This window comes from Hoplias malabaricus, chromosome 5, assembly GCF_029633855.1.
Source record: "Hoplias malabaricus isolate fHopMal1 chromosome 5, fHopMal1.hap1, whole genome shotgun sequence".
Taxonomy (NCBI): Eukaryota; Metazoa; Chordata; class Actinopteri; order Characiformes; family Erythrinidae; genus Hoplias; species Hoplias malabaricus.
In genome coordinates, this window is record NC_089804.1 from 1,182,333 (window position 1) to 1,199,099 (window position 16,767).

A 16,767-nucleotide genomic window follows, 5' to 3' on the forward strand; every position below is an offset into this window, starting at 1 on the left:
TGCACAGAACAGCAAACAATTTGTACAATGCATGTGATTAAGATGAGACAAAAAAATAAACATCCAGGCAGCTGCACCAAGAGATTGGCTGCATCACAAATGCCCACAGATAACCTATTTAATGCAGAGTGTAGTAGGTCATAAAATGGCTGCTGAACTTATATAGAACCTAGAGGTAGGATGAAGGGCAACATAAATCATTGCTTGTAGTAGCTGGTATCTCTATAGTTAGCTAATACATATCCAGTTCCAACTTAAATGGTGAAACACTTATTACCTGAGAGTATGCAATATTTAAGGTTCAAATGAAGGTCTGAACAAACATCTGCAGAATGAGAATCTGAGTTGAGCTCCATATATCACAGAAGAGTGAGGAAAGGGGGATAATCTCTGTGGAACTGTGCTGAAGGAGAATGAGGCCCTAAATGTAACTAAAGTCCAGCAGTTCTTCTGATGTCACTACTGACTGGTGCAGAGCTGCTACAAGGCAGCGATAGTCACCTGGAAATGAAGTGCTGCTCTGTTCTATTTGTGTTCTGATGATTTATCAGGGTCTTGAAAGGTCATCCCATTCTGTAGGGGGGGTATTTTAATGACTGCAACCTGTAACTCAGCTCCAAAGGGCAAGAGGACACTTTAAACATTCTGAATGTGATAGAAGATCAGCTGTATGGAGTCCACATTCTGTAAAATACAACAGGAAAACATAATCCAGTTTTTAATAAAATATATTTATTTCTGATATAAGATTCATATGTGTCACTTCAAATAAAAAGACTGTAACTCACTGTAATATCTCCAGTTTACAGAGTGGATCCTCCTGTAGATCAGAGAGCTGCTTTTTTCCCAACTCTCCTGGTTTATTGGAGTCCAGAATCAGTTTTCTCAGGTGAGAGGGGTTTGATTTCAGAGCTGAAGCCAGAGCAGCAAAGCCATCATCTGTAATACTGCAGTCCGACAGACTGCAGAGAGAATAATTAATTACAGTTGCAGATACTACAGACAATACAATAAAGAAGTATATAAACACCCACATAGATATGTAAACATTTACACATTATCACAGTTGCACACACACACACACAAAGATGCATAAACAAACAGTGATGAAATGAAGACCTTACTTCAGTTTCTCCAGTTTACAGTGTGGATTCTCCAGTGCAGCACAGAGTAGCTTCACTCCTAAGTCCTGCAGCTCATTGTTACTCAAATCCAGTTCTCTCAAACTTGAGGAGTTAGATATGAGAGCTGAGGCCAGAGCTGTACAGCCTTTCTCTGTGAGTTTACACATCCACAACCTGGAATTAAATGATGATGATTCAAAACACAAACATCTCACAAATGTTATGACCATTTAACTTGGAAAAGACAGTTGATGTACATCATAATAATGATATCACACATTAATACAGAAAAGATAAACACAGTCATTCACAACAACCCCTCTACAAGATGGATCAAAAATAAGTGTGTCTCACAGAGTGGACACTAAGTGGACACAGTTTAAAAACCTCCAACAGCACTATTGTGTCAGTGACTGTGATTTAATAAATGTTTTCTGTAATACAATCAAAATATGAAAGTTATTGGGTCAATTATGGGGTAATTTAGATTTCACCACACTTAATTCCCCATTAATAATATCAAATAATAATATAATCATGATATTATTAGCTGCACTTATTCATGAACCAAATAGAAGGGCTTGGGTGCCTGTGTGAAATGAGGCACAATAGTGGATGCCATAATTAATTAACAATGGGCTGCCACTGCACTGTCCACTGTGGGTGATAATGACTTCCCTGACCTTTTCCTGGTACACACATGACACTACAGATCAAGGAATGTTAAATTCCTACACAGCTTTGGAAATGAAATGTCTGTCTTGCTCTCATATTCACACCCAGTCTGAACTCATAATTCTCATGGGCTTGCCATTAGCTTGCTGTCCAGTGTTCAACATTCTCTCACATGATAACACCTCACAACGTATATACCTGTGTGGGTAATCCCAAGCCATTAATTCATTCATTCATTATCTGTAACTGCTTATCCAGGTCAGGGTCACAGTGGGTCCAGAGCCTACCTGGAATCATTGGGCATAAGGTGGGAATACACCCTGGAGGGGGCACCAATCCTTCACAGGGAAAGCCCAAGCCATTCCCTGGGATAATACAATTTCATAACCTATGTACATAGTGCTATCCCATGACTTTTTGGTGTGTCAGTATAAAATAAATAAATAAATGTGATAAAAATAATAAGCATAAACTTATTAATCATTTCTCTGCATGTAGCCCCTCGGTGGTAGTGAACGAACACACACACACACACACACACAATAGGGGCTATAATATCCACAGAGTGGTCACAGATGATCTTACCTCAGTGTCTCCAGTTCACAGTGTGGATTCTCCAGTCCAGCAGAGAGTAGCTTCACTCCTGAATCCTGCAGCTGTTTATTCTTACTCAGATCCAGTTATCTCAGACTTGAGTTAGAGATGAGAGCTGAGGCCAGATATACACAGCTTTTTTCTGAGAGATTACAGTCACACAACCTTGAATAGAAACTATCACACATTAGACCACTGATATTACACTCATCAGAAACGTGCAGTGCTCCTGTATGGTCAGTGGAACTGAGAGAATGGACACTAAATTTAGAAACAAACAGGAGGTTTTAATGTTGAAGTTGATGGATACAGACACAAAGATCTTGCTAGAGGAAGTCGAGCCCTCAGGCCAAACTCATGGAGTTTGCTTATAATAGTTTGATCAGGAATATGCACTGGTCACCTGCTGGAGGTCATTTTGTAGAGCTCTGGCTGTGCTCTTCCTGTTCCTGTTCCTCCTTGCACAAAGGAGATTCTGGTCCTGCTGCTTGGGTCAGTGCCCTTCCAGCACTACTTGTGTAATGGCCTGTGTCCAGGAGCTGGACTACCTATGCAACATCATTGGACTTCAATGGACTCAAGCTCCCAGTCATACCACGAACACCAGCAAAATGCAAAACAAAGCAAGAATCATCGCTTTTTGGGGATTGTCTTGCTCGTGCCTCTCTACTGCACCTGTTCTCACATCATCTAGAGGTGAACTGAATGCTAATCAATAAGTTTGATCAGGGCCAGGTAAAGCCAGAGAGGAGAGCTGTTGTTTGCTCTTGGTTTGCATTTTCTGGCCTGCTGTCTTTAACATCCTTAGTTTATTTATGAATATTTCAACCATTTTAATACATAGTTTACTTGTTTATAACCTTAATCCATTTTTCTGAAAATCATTGGACTATATTTCCTTCTGGGTGTAACCATTTCTATATTTTGTATAGTATAAAGTTTATAGTATTAAGTTTTATAGTAACACTTTTTAAATAAAGGAATGAAATATCACCTTTATTCATTTTAATAATGAAAATTTTTGTTGAAATATATTAGAAACTTTTTCTGTAAATGTACACTGCAATTTTATCCATTAAAATGATGTCCCTCACCTCTCCTATTGTCACATGGGTAAGATATTCACTCTCATAGAGTTAAAATTACTTCCTATTTGTCAAAAAATAACCCTGGGTTTTTTCCCTCAGAAAATGTCACAGAGGTCATCTTTCTCTCACATTAACACACTGCAGCACAGAGCAATCAAATCCATTTCATTTATAATCATCTGTCTTTAGGTTCCACCTTCATCTATTTTATACAAAAGATAAAGACTGCGAGTGGAATTTAACTTAATCTTTTTTAGATTCATGTCATCTTTAACATGTCACTTTAATTCATTGATTGTGAATTGTTTTGTAATTATATGGTGATGATAATGACGGCACGGTGGCGCAACAGGTAGTGTCGCAGTCACGCAGCTCCAGGGGCCTGGAGGTTGTGGGTTCGATTCCCGCTGCGGGTGACTGTCTGTGAGGAGTTGGTGTGTTCTCCCCGTGTCCGCGTGGGTTTCCTCCGGGTGCTCCGGTTTCCTCCCACAGTCCAAAAAAAAAACGCACATTGCAGGTGGATTGGCGACTCAAAAGTGTCCGTAGGTGTGAGTGAATGTGTGTCTGTGTTGCCCTGTGAAGGACTGGCGTCCCCTCCAGGGTGTATTCCCGCCTTGCGCCCGATGATTCCAGGTGGGCTCTGGACACCCCGCGACCCTAAATTGGATAAGCGGTTACAGATAATGGATGGATGGATGGTGATGATACAGTAATGATATACTTACATTTACTCATGAACACAATGTCAGTTTGTAATTTGTTATGGTCAGATGGAGTGTACCGACAGCTACAGTCAAATTACAGTAAAACTAAACGAATTATAACTGAGGTGTGCAGATTATATCCACACAGTGATAAAGTGATGATGTTACCTCAGTGTCTTCAATTTACAGAGTGGGTTCTCCAATGCAGCACAGAGCAGCTCTACTCCTGAATCCTGCAGATGTTCATTTTCACTCAGATCTAGTTCTCTCAGACCTGAGGAGTTAGAGCTGAGAGTTGATGCAAGAAAAGCACAGCTTTTCTCTGAGAGATTACAACCCCACAACCTGAAATAAAATTATTAATCAGAATATTGACATAACACACACAAAGTCACAGATAAATAAATCACTTACAAAAAACACCTACAAGGTTGATCAACAACAACCTGTGAATAAGAGAGAGGACATTTTGCTGACATCATGTTCAAAAATCTTCCCTGCATTTAGTGATGGTTTATGCGCCTTTATAAATGTATTATATTCATAATCAGGATAAGATCAGATTCAGTGATTTAAACTGATCTAAATATTACAATCAACTGAAAATATTCCCAATGTACGTTCTGTAATATTACTCTAGCACTACTTGTAATGACACTACTTTTTAAACGTCTGGGTGGAGTTTCCATGTTCTCCCCGTGTCTGCGTGGGTTTCCTCTGGGGTCTCCGGTTTCCTCCCACAGTCCAAAAACATGGAGGGTAGGTGAATTGGCTTCTGTCTAATAACTGTCCTGCTGTGTGAGTGAATGAGTGTGTATGTGAATGAACATCTGTGAGTGAATGTGTGTGTGCCCAGATATGGATTGGCACTCTGTCCTGGGTGAAATCCTAGTGCCCGATGCAGTCCTCCAGGTGGATGGTCGTTCCTGGTCGAGAGTATGCTGTGCGCGTTTGGCTGTGGCTCCTGCCAGTGTGTGTGGATTGAGTGTTCTGAGTGTTCTGAGCAGTGTGGATTGTAAAGGGTCCTTGGGTATCTAGAAAGGTGCTATATAAATGTAACGATAGATAGATAGATCTGTGGCAATAAATAAGTAAATAAATAGAATGCTCAAGAAACTAGAGTAAAAATACTGAAGTTTCATTCATTCTTTCATCTTGGTTAGGACTGTGGTGGGTCACATCCATGGTTCACTTATGAACTGCTGAGACTTTCCCTCAGGATAAGACAGAGTTATCACACACACAGATCAAACATTTATATTGTGCTATTAAACCAAGATCCCTTATATCCAAAGCAATTAAAACTGACTATAGACACTTCTTAGATTCAATTCACACTCATAGTTTACTCTGCAACACAATCTATCCTCTTTAAAATTAGCCCTAAATGATCAAAAATTAAAACACATCTTTTCTCAAGAAGTGACACAGAGCTCATTTTCCCCTGACATTTAGATGATGAAGCACTGAGCAATCACATTAGTTCCATCTACCACTATCTGGGCTTATGTTAGGGTTAGGGTTTCATCTACCACTATCTGGGTTTATGTTGGGGTTTAATTTAATTTTTAAAGTCCCTGCTTCACTCCAGCAGGAGCAGAAATATATGAGCTAAATTTAGTTTTATCTTTATTAGATTCTGTGGGTCTTCTGGGTTTGACTTTATTATCTAAATCTATTGTAAGTTTGCAATACAATGTTGTATAATGTTGTAGTTGGGCCTCAGGGTGTAGCAGCAGGTAGTATCACAGTTACACAGCTCCAGGGACCTGTAGATTGTGGGTTCGAATCCCGCTCTGGGTGACTGTCTGTGAGGAGTGTGGTGTGTTCTCCCTGTCTGCAGGGGTTTCCCTCCGGGTGAGTGTCTGTGAGGTGCAGTGATGTTTAAGGGCCTGGGTAACACCATTCTGGTATTGCTGCACTATCTTTCTGTGCAACAATGGTGGAATTGGTGATCCTCTTACCATCTTGGCTTCAGAGAGACACTCTGAGAAGCTCTTTTTATACCCAATCATGTTGTCAATTGACCTAAATAGTGTTAATTGGTCTTCCAGCTGTTCGTTATATGCTCAATTTCCTTTTTCCAGCCACTTATTGCTACTTGTCCCAACTTTTTAGGGATTTGTTGACACTGTGAAATTTTGAATCAAGATATTTTTCCTTTAAAATGTTACATTTACTTAGATTAAACTTTTGATCTGTCATCTATGTTCTATTACGAATAAAATATTGACATTTGCCATCTCCACATCATTGCATTCAGTTTTTATTCACAATTTGTTTAGTGTCCCAACTTTTTTGGAATCCGGTTTGTATATGCCAAAATCTTTAGCTAGTTATACTGTATTGTACTGAAATACCCTTTGCTGCAGGGTGAAAGGCAAGAGCACTGCGTTTATAAGGACTCTGGAAAATGTCAAGGATTAATCTTCTGGAAGACTAAATTATCTTACATACACAAAGGTTATTCCAGATGGGAAAATTGTGAGAGCTGGAATTCTGGTTTTGTGTGTAGATATTTTATAATAGAGCTGTGTCTTACTTCTGGTGTGACGGGATAATAGGGAACAGCACAGTAACATCTCGGCTACAGCTAGGGTTTGGGTTAAACCTAACCCTAATTGTAACAGAGATGAGAAAAAGGACACAACTGGAAACACAGAATGGATAATGGATAGAATATATTGTATATGTGATATTTACAAAAACACCAGTGAACTTCAAGATGGACTTATGCCAACAAAATACAAACTGACCCACTGACAGCCCTTACCTAATAAAAATAAAAAGGAAACAAAAGATAACTTTACTCCCTATGTATACACAAAAACACATAAAAGCCGCTCCAAAACAAACGGCAGCAAGATCTGCTCTGGTGAAACATTATATACACTGTGTATTTATTTACAAAATGTTACAAGAAGAAATCTAGTGTCAGTAACCAAAAAGAGGCAAAACAAACTCATAGTCGGAGTGGGACAGGTACAAAGTAAAAACCAAGAAACACAGGATTCAATATGAACAAAGTCACAGAAAAACACAGAGCACAAATCACAGCTAGTAACATTCACATTGGCCTCTTTATGGTTCCCTGGGAGATGACAGGAAATAGTGACAGACAGAACACATTGACTGGAGTGTGGAACGAACTCTGGATGGAAACACACAGACTGAAACAAAATGCAGAACCTAGAATTGGACAGAGAGAGAGAGGAAGAAAGACAGAAAACATACACATACACAGCGCAGTAGCAGAGCCCATCCACCAAAGTCAGGAATAATGTGGACACTGGTTTCTAAACAATTGTTTTCAAGAGAATACAGGAAACAATGTCATGATGAGAGCATTCACCCCACTGCCAACACATCTCCATGTTGTCAGATTGTCCAGTAAGAACTCAAACACACATGTCATTACCATAAAGTACCATGTACTGAGTGTGTGCCTTCATTCTCTTCCCATCACCCTGTGTATGTGAGAGCCGATCAGCTTTATAGTGTTCAGAACCTGAAAAACAGAACAGGAGAAAATAATCAGACTAACTCACTCAGCACATCATATAAAGCAACTTTAAAATTTATAACTCACAGTATTTTCTCCAGTTTACAGCGTGGATCCTTCTGTAGATCAGACAGCCTCTTCTTTCCTAATTCTCCTGGATTATTGTTGAAAAGGCACAGTTCTCTCAGGTGAGAGAGGTTGGCTTTTAGAGCTGAAGCCAGAGCAGCACAGCCTTCATCTGTAATAGAGCATCTAGAAAGACTTCAGAGAAAGAGTATATATAAGAATATACATAGAAACACCATAACACACTTGCATTCACACGCAAAGAATATACAAGAACAAAATTGAACACAATGGTAATGTGATGATCTTACTCCAGTGTCTTCAGTTTACAGTGTGGATTCTCCAGTCCAACACAGAGTAGCTTTACTCCTGAATCCTTCAGCTGGTCGTTGAAACTTAAAAACAGTTCTCTCAGGCTTGAGCAGTTTGAGCTGAGAGTTTTGGCCAGAGCTGCACAGCTATTTTCTGAGAGATTGCAGTTACACAAACTGGAATACAAATGAGAGCACTCATATCAGTCTACAGATGAAAAATTACATTCAGACAAACATTCAAGGAAACAAATCTACAGTCTTGACCAACAATGTATAGATGTATAATAAAAGTGAGTAGACTGTGTGTGGACAGTGTTTATAAACTCCCAACAGCACAGCTGCTGTGTGTAAATGATGCAAAAGTAAACAGTAAAAATCATCAAAAATGAGACACGTTTTTCTGTTGAAAAGTGGCGAGATATAGAAACAAATTCTTTGAATGACAGAGGTCTAAATTCCAGTAATTAAATTCAGATTTATAAATGAGTGAATGATTCTGTAAATGTTATTATTTTTTTTTTTTTTTGGAAATGTTATTATATGTTTCTAAATATCTCAGTTATTAGGGTAAGATTCTGGAGACTCATCAGTGACTAATTCTGTGATTTAAACATTAATAGTTGTTTTAATATCCACCTTGCTGTTTAATAGTCTTTTAATTTTTTATATTGTAATCATTACTTTTTCTGTGATTGTCCATTGTTCTTGAGTATTTTGAAATGTGATTATAAAAAATAATATTTTTTAATTATTGTTACTACAATAATTTAAATTGTCACAAAATTAGAAATAACACTATTTAAGTGTAATAATTTTGTTAATGTTTATTGCAAAAATATCAAACAGTAAAAAGGCTGAAATGTTCTTCATTCACACAGAGTGGACTTTAATTAAGGGTGAAGTATGGCTTTAAATTTAGGAAAAGTTCCTGCTTTACTCAACGTCCCAAATCACACAACCTGAAGTTAGCTTTATCTTTATTAGAGACAGGGAGTCTTTTAGAGTTCACCTTACTTTGTTCATTATGAATACAGTAATTACATGGTAATAATTTATCTTAGGTAAATAAATGTTATTTATGTGCAAAGAGTTACAGATTGAAATTACAATGAACATAAATATATTCTAACTGAGGCATCTATAAAATGAATAATTAAACCATTAATATCCACACAGTGACAATGTGGTGATCTTACTTCAATGTCTCCAGTTTACAGTGTGGATTCTCCAGTCCAACACAGAGCAGCTCCACTCCTGAGTCCTGCAGATGTTTATTCTCACTCAGATCTAGTTCTTTTAGACCTGAGGAGTTAGAGCTGAGCGCTAAGGCCAGAACTTCACCACTTTGTTCCATAAGATTACAATCATACAACCTGGAATTGAAATTATGATAATTTAGGATTCTTTGTTCCCACTGTAACATGTTCCCAAGCGAGCTGAGTAGGGACTAAATGTGAAATTTGTAGAGCACTGACTGACCACCTCGTCAGTTACCACAGCATGCAGACCTCTAGCAAAAAATGTAAATTCTCCGAGCTACTGCAGAGATCACATTTGTTTATATCTGACACATATTTATGTTTAAACGGCAGCTTATAAATGTACCCCAACCCATGGTCTTTTGAAGAGGTTCAAATGATCCTTGGATCATTGACTGAGAAAAGAATCCATTGAGAGCTGGAGAGTGCAACAAGGAACAAATAGAAAAACTATACTGATCTATGAGAACTCTGACATGGAGAAATGTTGAGTCTCAAATAATATAACAACCTATAATGCTTAACATCACCACCTCTGCTGTGGTTTTCAAAGCTCACTTTTCCAGTTAGAGACTAGGACTTTGCATCATAACAGGCTACATTTTGTGGGGAGCTGTGCTAGTTGTGATGGTCAGGTGGAGTGTAATATACAGACAGGTACATACTGAAAATACAATGAAACTGAAAAAAATCTGTGACATCTGTAAGCAATAAACCACTAATATCTACACACGATAAAGTTATGTCTAAACTGGCTGAAATTGTGTTAACATGTTATACGCTTTCTGCAGCTGATTATAGAAAAAACTGTAATTGATTACTGTAATGGTCTCTTAACTGGACTTCCAAAACACAACTGCCAGAGTTTCACTTGGAGCAAAAGATGAGACACATCCCCCCAATTCTTAAATCCTTACACTGAATACCAGTGTGTTACAGAATAGACTTTAAGGTGTTATTACTGTTTATAAATGTCTTATGGTGTAGGAGCAGTGTATTTATCAGATCTGATACAGAGATCAGAGCCGAGCAGAGCTCTCAGATTTTTAGGAACCAGAGTTAGTCCTGACTCAGGTGAAAACTAAACATGGAGAAGCAGCGTTTAGCTCCGGTGCCGCTCTGAAACAGAACCAGACTGAGAATATTAGAAGAGCCCCGACGTTAGACACTTTTAAATCAAGACTGAAACATTCCTGTTTGAGCAGCTACAGCTCGCTTTAAATCACTCCTCACTCTTTATTCTGGAGCACCTCTTTAGTTCATGGTTTCTTTTACTACATTTATGTGTTTAATTGCATTATTTGAATTGTTTTAAATTAGTTTTATTATTTGTATTCTTAATTTAAAAATATTTATCCTTTTTTCTTGTTTCTTTAGACTCTGTAAAGCACTTTGAATTGCCCTTGTGTATGAAAGATGCTATATAAAAAAAAAACTTGCCTTGCCTTGCCTAAAGAAATATATACACTTACTTATTTCCTAGTTACACATAACTACACTTGTATATTTCAACAGTGCAATATTGTGTTTAGTATATGCACTATGTACGTTAATGTATATAAATGTAAGTTGAGCTATGTACATATTGTACATTAATTTGTCTGTTATTGGTTACTGCTTATTCTTTACTACTGTGAGGGACTATGCACCCAAGTTTTTCACTCACCTTACACTTGTGTTATGTGATGTGACAATAAACCCGATTTGATTTATTTGGTTTATAAACACAGAATGTCTAACTTCAACTGAGAAGCAGTAGTGCTAAGTAGTTAAATCCACTCTCTTTTATATATATCAGCATTATATGAATATTAACTTATTCATCTACTGAACGTCTACACATAATTTTTTATAAGTCTGATCATATCCAAGTAAAGTGTTAGAAGACCACTACTGTGTGAAGTAACAGAGAATTTTTCCCGAACCTTTACACAATGCAGTGAAGACTAATCACATCAGTTTCACCCCGATGACCTTACCTCAGTGTCTCCAGTTTACATTGTGGACTCTTCAGACCAACACAGAGCAGCTCCACTCCTGAATCCTGCAGCAGTTTATTGCCACCCAGATCCAGTTCTCTCAGACTAGAGGAGTTACAGCTGAGAGCTGAGGCCAGAGCTGTACAGCTCCTCTCTGAGATGCTACAACTACACAACCTTCAATAGAAATGATGATGCATGAGAACACTGACATTACTCCCACAGTTAAAATAACATGGGTCATGCTAACTCACCATCACCAAATCAGTGTAACCCCACTTCTGTAACCCTGCCCTATTTATTCTGATTATTATTGATTGTGCAGTAGGCATAGTACTTGGATGATGCAATTTCATTTTGGATCAACAAAGTGTTATCTCTTATGCATTTGTCACAATCTGCCTCTATGTGTTTGGTCATATGTTTGATAATGTTTGGTTTGCGAAGTGCTTCTGTCTTGGTTTTGCATCCCTGTGTGCTCATTGGTCAGGCCTCATACCTGTGAAGCTCTCAGGGATCATGTGACTGAGTTCACAGGTGGTCTTTGTTTTCCTTGTCTTTATATGCCTCGTGTATCCAGCCATAACTTATCAGTCATTTTGTTATTCTGTGTTGTCTGGTGTGTTTGTAACGGTGGTGGTTTGAATTTCACATTTATATTTATTAAAGTACCACTTATGCACATGCATCAGAGTCCCTTCATCACTGTTCAACACGTTACACATTTACACATTAACTATAAGTTTCCTTTTTATTGTCAGGTTCATGTTACGTAACAGAGGTACTTACTGAATTTACAGTAAAACAAAATGGATTCTAAATATGTCTATTAAAAGAATAATAATACAAATAATATTTACACAGCGGCAAAATTCTTAACTTACCTCAGTGTCTCCAGTTTACAGTGTGGACTCTCTAGTGCAGTACAGAGCTGCTCCACTCCTGAGTCCTGTAGCTGTACATTACGACTCAGATGCAGTTCTCTCAGACTAGAAGAGTTAGAGCTGAGAGCTGAGGCCAGAGCTACACAGCTTTCCTCTGTGAGATTACAAGCACACAACCTGGAAATAATTGATGATTACATGAGAATATATATATATCACACACACACACACACACACACACAAACAGACACAGTTAATATGCTATGCCATGTTATCACATCAGTGTCACTGATTTACCATGCAAATTATACCTGTTCTTTAAATAACAGGGTAAAGGGGGCTAACAAAATTTTCAGAGCAATATATATGGAAGAATTTGAGAGGTCTAAATATAAGAAATATTTCCAGTGAATTTTAACTCACATTTATGACAGAGCAAATGATTCTGTGAATTTTATTATTCCTTTTGTATTGTTGTTGTTTTAAGAAAATTTTGATGAACATTCAGAAGACAGTTTCAGTGATTTAAACTTTAATTTAACTTAATTTAAAATACTTCTAAAATCTAATTTCCTTGAACTTGATTCCTGGATTTCTTTACTATTTCAATGACATAATTAAATTAATGTTTACATTAATGAAATCAAATGAAAACAAATAATCTAGAACATGCTATAAACAAGCTGATTTTTTGGTCATGCATTTATTCCTTCATATTCTGTAAACACTTCATCTTGTTGAGTTCAGAGTGGTTTTGGAACCTACCTGGGATATCTGTGTGCAAAAAATGACTAAAACTTAGATAAATTATACACTGCACAATTGTAAACACAGTCTGTGTGTGTCCAACTCACAGGAAGGAACAGAAGTTCTAATCTAGCTAGCTAACTCCACTCCCTAATATATAGGTCAACATTATGTGATCTATAACTAACTCCTTGACAATGGGCTATGTTTTAACTCAGCCTCTACTGGATGAGTTAAAACCAGAATCAACATCTGTTGTTTGGTGTTTATGGTCAGCAATGGATTACTGGTCTCTTTCTCTATGTTTTGAAAGTTGTAAGGCCCTTATAGTTATAGTTCTGTATTTTACAAGTCTGTGAGTAGCTTCATGTTCTATCAGGTCCTTAGTTGTTTATTTAGTTTGTGCCCATGTGGTGTCCTTTTTTATCTTGATTAATTATATCCTCCCATGCTTACATTCCTGTCTCCTCATGCTTCACAACACAGATAGCATGACAATGTGTTTTCAGCTTCTATGGATATTTAAGGTGTAACTTAATTGATTGTACATAAGTAATAATACTATAATGATTCATTATTACTATGGTAAATATATTTGTCTTTGATTGAAATTTACCCATAAAATAAATGTCACCATGTTTGTTATGGTCAGGAGGAATGTGATGTACACATAATTACTGAATGAACTGAAATTACAGTAAAACTAAATAAGTTTTAACTGAGGCATCTGAATCAGTAAACCATCAAACTACCATAGTGACCTTACCTCAGTGTCTCCAGTTTACAGTGTAGATTCTTCAGATCATCACAGAGTAGATTCACTCCTGAGTCCTGCAGCCCTTTATTATCACTCAGATCCAGTTCTCTCAGACTTGAGGATTTAGAGCTGAGAGCTGATGCCAGGGCTGCACAGCTTTTCTCTGTGAGATCGCAGTGCCACAACCTGGAATGGAAATGACACACACACACAATTCAGTGCTAAATTTAATCAATAACAATTCAAAACAGAGGCATCAAGTACACTATCTCTGTATACACTGGACATAGACTGATCCGGTGTTTCTGCAACATATTAAGTGATGGGTATCTAAAGTTTACATAGTTGTAGATTCAGTATAAAACAGTCCTAAGGATAATGCAAATTTACGTCACTAGTTTTGGTCTTGATAATATTAACAGTGTTTTGGGAAATCTGTCTTTACAGCAGTGTCAGAGGTACTGGGCCTAACAATGAACCCATGTCCCTGTATGTCAAAATAACATGTAGTACCAGAATTCATTCATTTGTCAGACCTGGCGTCATACTCTGTAGACTTTGTGGCATTGATTGCTAGAAGACTGATTCTGCTAAACAGGAAAGATTCCTCTCTCCCACACTCACTGGATCAGAGACAACTCTGCTGTTCCTAAACTGGAAAAATAAACCATTTTACATGGTTCCATATGTATATTAAAACACATGGCAACTATTTTTTTTTATCTAGTCTAGATATAGTGAATCTGGACCTTCCAGAGTGAATGGATTTTCCACTTGCTTCAGTAGTTGGAAACAATATATTGTGTATAATAAAAATGCAGTAACACCCATACACAGAGTACACTAAAACATTTAAGTGTAAATACTCACCAAGCCCTTCTTGAAGCTTTAACCACTGGCAGAAGATTCAGGAAACATTCCTCTGATGGATGATATTTACTCAGGTCAAAATTTTCCATATCTTCTTCTGATTTCAGCAACAAAAACACCAGAGCTGACCAGTGAGAAGTAGAGAGTCTGAATGATCTGAGACGTCTGTGATATAAAGCTCTTAGGTATTCCTGTACTTCCTGCACTAGAGAGTGATCACCCAGTTCATTCAGACAGTGGAACAGATTGACAGATGTCTCTGGAGAAGGATTCTCCCTGATTTTCTCTTTGATGTACTGCACTGTCTCCTCTGTGCTGTGAAATCTGATTCCTGCCTGTGTCAGTATTCCTCGTAAGAGAATCTGACTGGAATCCAGTGAGAGACCCAGAAGGAACCGGAGGAAAAGGTCCAGGTGTCCATTCTCACTCTGTAAGGCCTTGTCCACTGCAGACTTCAGGAACTTTGACATAGTGGATGCTCTGAAGATCCCAGAGAGATCAGTGGACCTCTGTTCTGGTTCATCACTGCTGATGAAGGAGAGGAATACGTATAAAGCAGCCAGAAACTCCTGGACACTCAGGTGGACAAAGCTGAACACCTTCCCCAGGTGTAGCTCAAACTCCTGTCTGAAGATCTGGGTACAGACTCCTGAGTACAATGACACTTCTCTGACATCAATGCCACACTCTTTCAGCTCATCCTCATAGAAGATCAGATTGCCTTTCTCCAGCTGTTGGAACGCCAGTTTTCCCAGCGCCAGGACATGCTCTCTAGTTTTCTGAAGATCAACCTCCTGTTTTCCCTGATACTTTTGCTCCTTGTGTTTGATCTGAAAGATCAGGAAGTGTGTGAACATTTGAGTCAGAGTCTTGGGGGTCTCTCCACCTTCTGCTCCACCCAAAACTCTCTCTAGAACCGTGGCTGAGATCCAGCAGAAGACTGGGATGTGGCACATGATGTAAAGGCTTCTGGAGGACTTGATGTGGGAGATGATTTGATTGGCCAGGCTCTGGTCAGTGATCCTCTTCCTGAAGTACTCCTCTTTCTGAGGGTCACTGAATCCTTGCACCTCTGTTACCTGGGCAACACACTCAGGAGGGATCTGATTGGCTGCTGCTGGTCGAGAGGTGATCCAGAGGAGAGCAGAGGGCAGCAGATTCCCCTTGATGAGGTTTGTCAACAGCACATCTACTGAGGCTGACTGTGTCACATTCCACAATCTCTCATTGTTCTGAAAGTCCAGAGGAAGTCGACACTCGTCCAGACCATCAAAGATGAACAGGACTTTGGAAGAGTCACAGTCTATTGATTTTAATTCTTTTATTTTGGGGAAAAACTGATGAAGAAGCTCCATCAGACTGAGCCTTTTCTCCTTCATCAGGTTCAGCTCTCTGAAAGGAAGTGGAAATATGAAGAGAACGTCTTGGTTTTCTTTTCCTTCTGCCCAGTCCAGAATGAACTTCTGCACAGAGATTGATTTTCCAATTCCAGCCACTCCTTTAGTCAGCACAGTTCTGATGGCTTTATCTTTAAAGAGCTGGCTGCATTTGATGGGTTTCTCCTGTACTGTTGGTCTCCTGGACACTGTCTCAATCTGTCTGACCTCATGTTCAGTATTGACCTCTCTACCCCCTCCCTCTGTGATGTACAGATCTGTGTAGATCTCATTCAGAAGAGCTGATGTTCCATGCTGTGGGAGTCCTTCATGAACTTTCTTATAGCTTTTTGTTAAGTCTTGTTTATACAGAGCAACTGATTCTGATAAAGAAGCAGATAACAATTATATTAATGTTTTGGCACAAAAGAGAAAAAATCTCAATCCTATGGAAGACTTAAGATAAAGATAAGATACAAGAATTTGCTCAATATTTGTAAAACAGATTGTCACGAATCACAGGGCGGACTGACAGAGGCGGACACACTTGCTAGAACTCGGAGAGTTTTAATATAACAAAAGATATGACAAAACACAGACAAGCTATAAAGGAAACAACAAGACGGGGATTATAAACTACTTGAGAAAGGTAATATACTAAATGACAAAACTAGGGAACAGACAATACAAAACAAAGAAACAACACGGCATGACTAGAAAGGACAACGAAACGACTTGACTGGGTAATAACACAATACAAAATGAACGACAACAGGAAGTGATGGAAGGGGACTTAAATACACAACATAGACGAGACGCACCTGGACA

General features: G+C 38.4%; 1 pseudogene; it reads right to left on the bottom strand.

Annotated features, from left to right (window-relative positions):
* Nucleotides 1–784: 784 nt before the first annotated feature.
* The window catches only part of LOC136696364 (uncharacterized), a 35,828-nt pseudogene continuing 19,845 nt past the window's right edge, over nt 785–16,767 (bottom strand).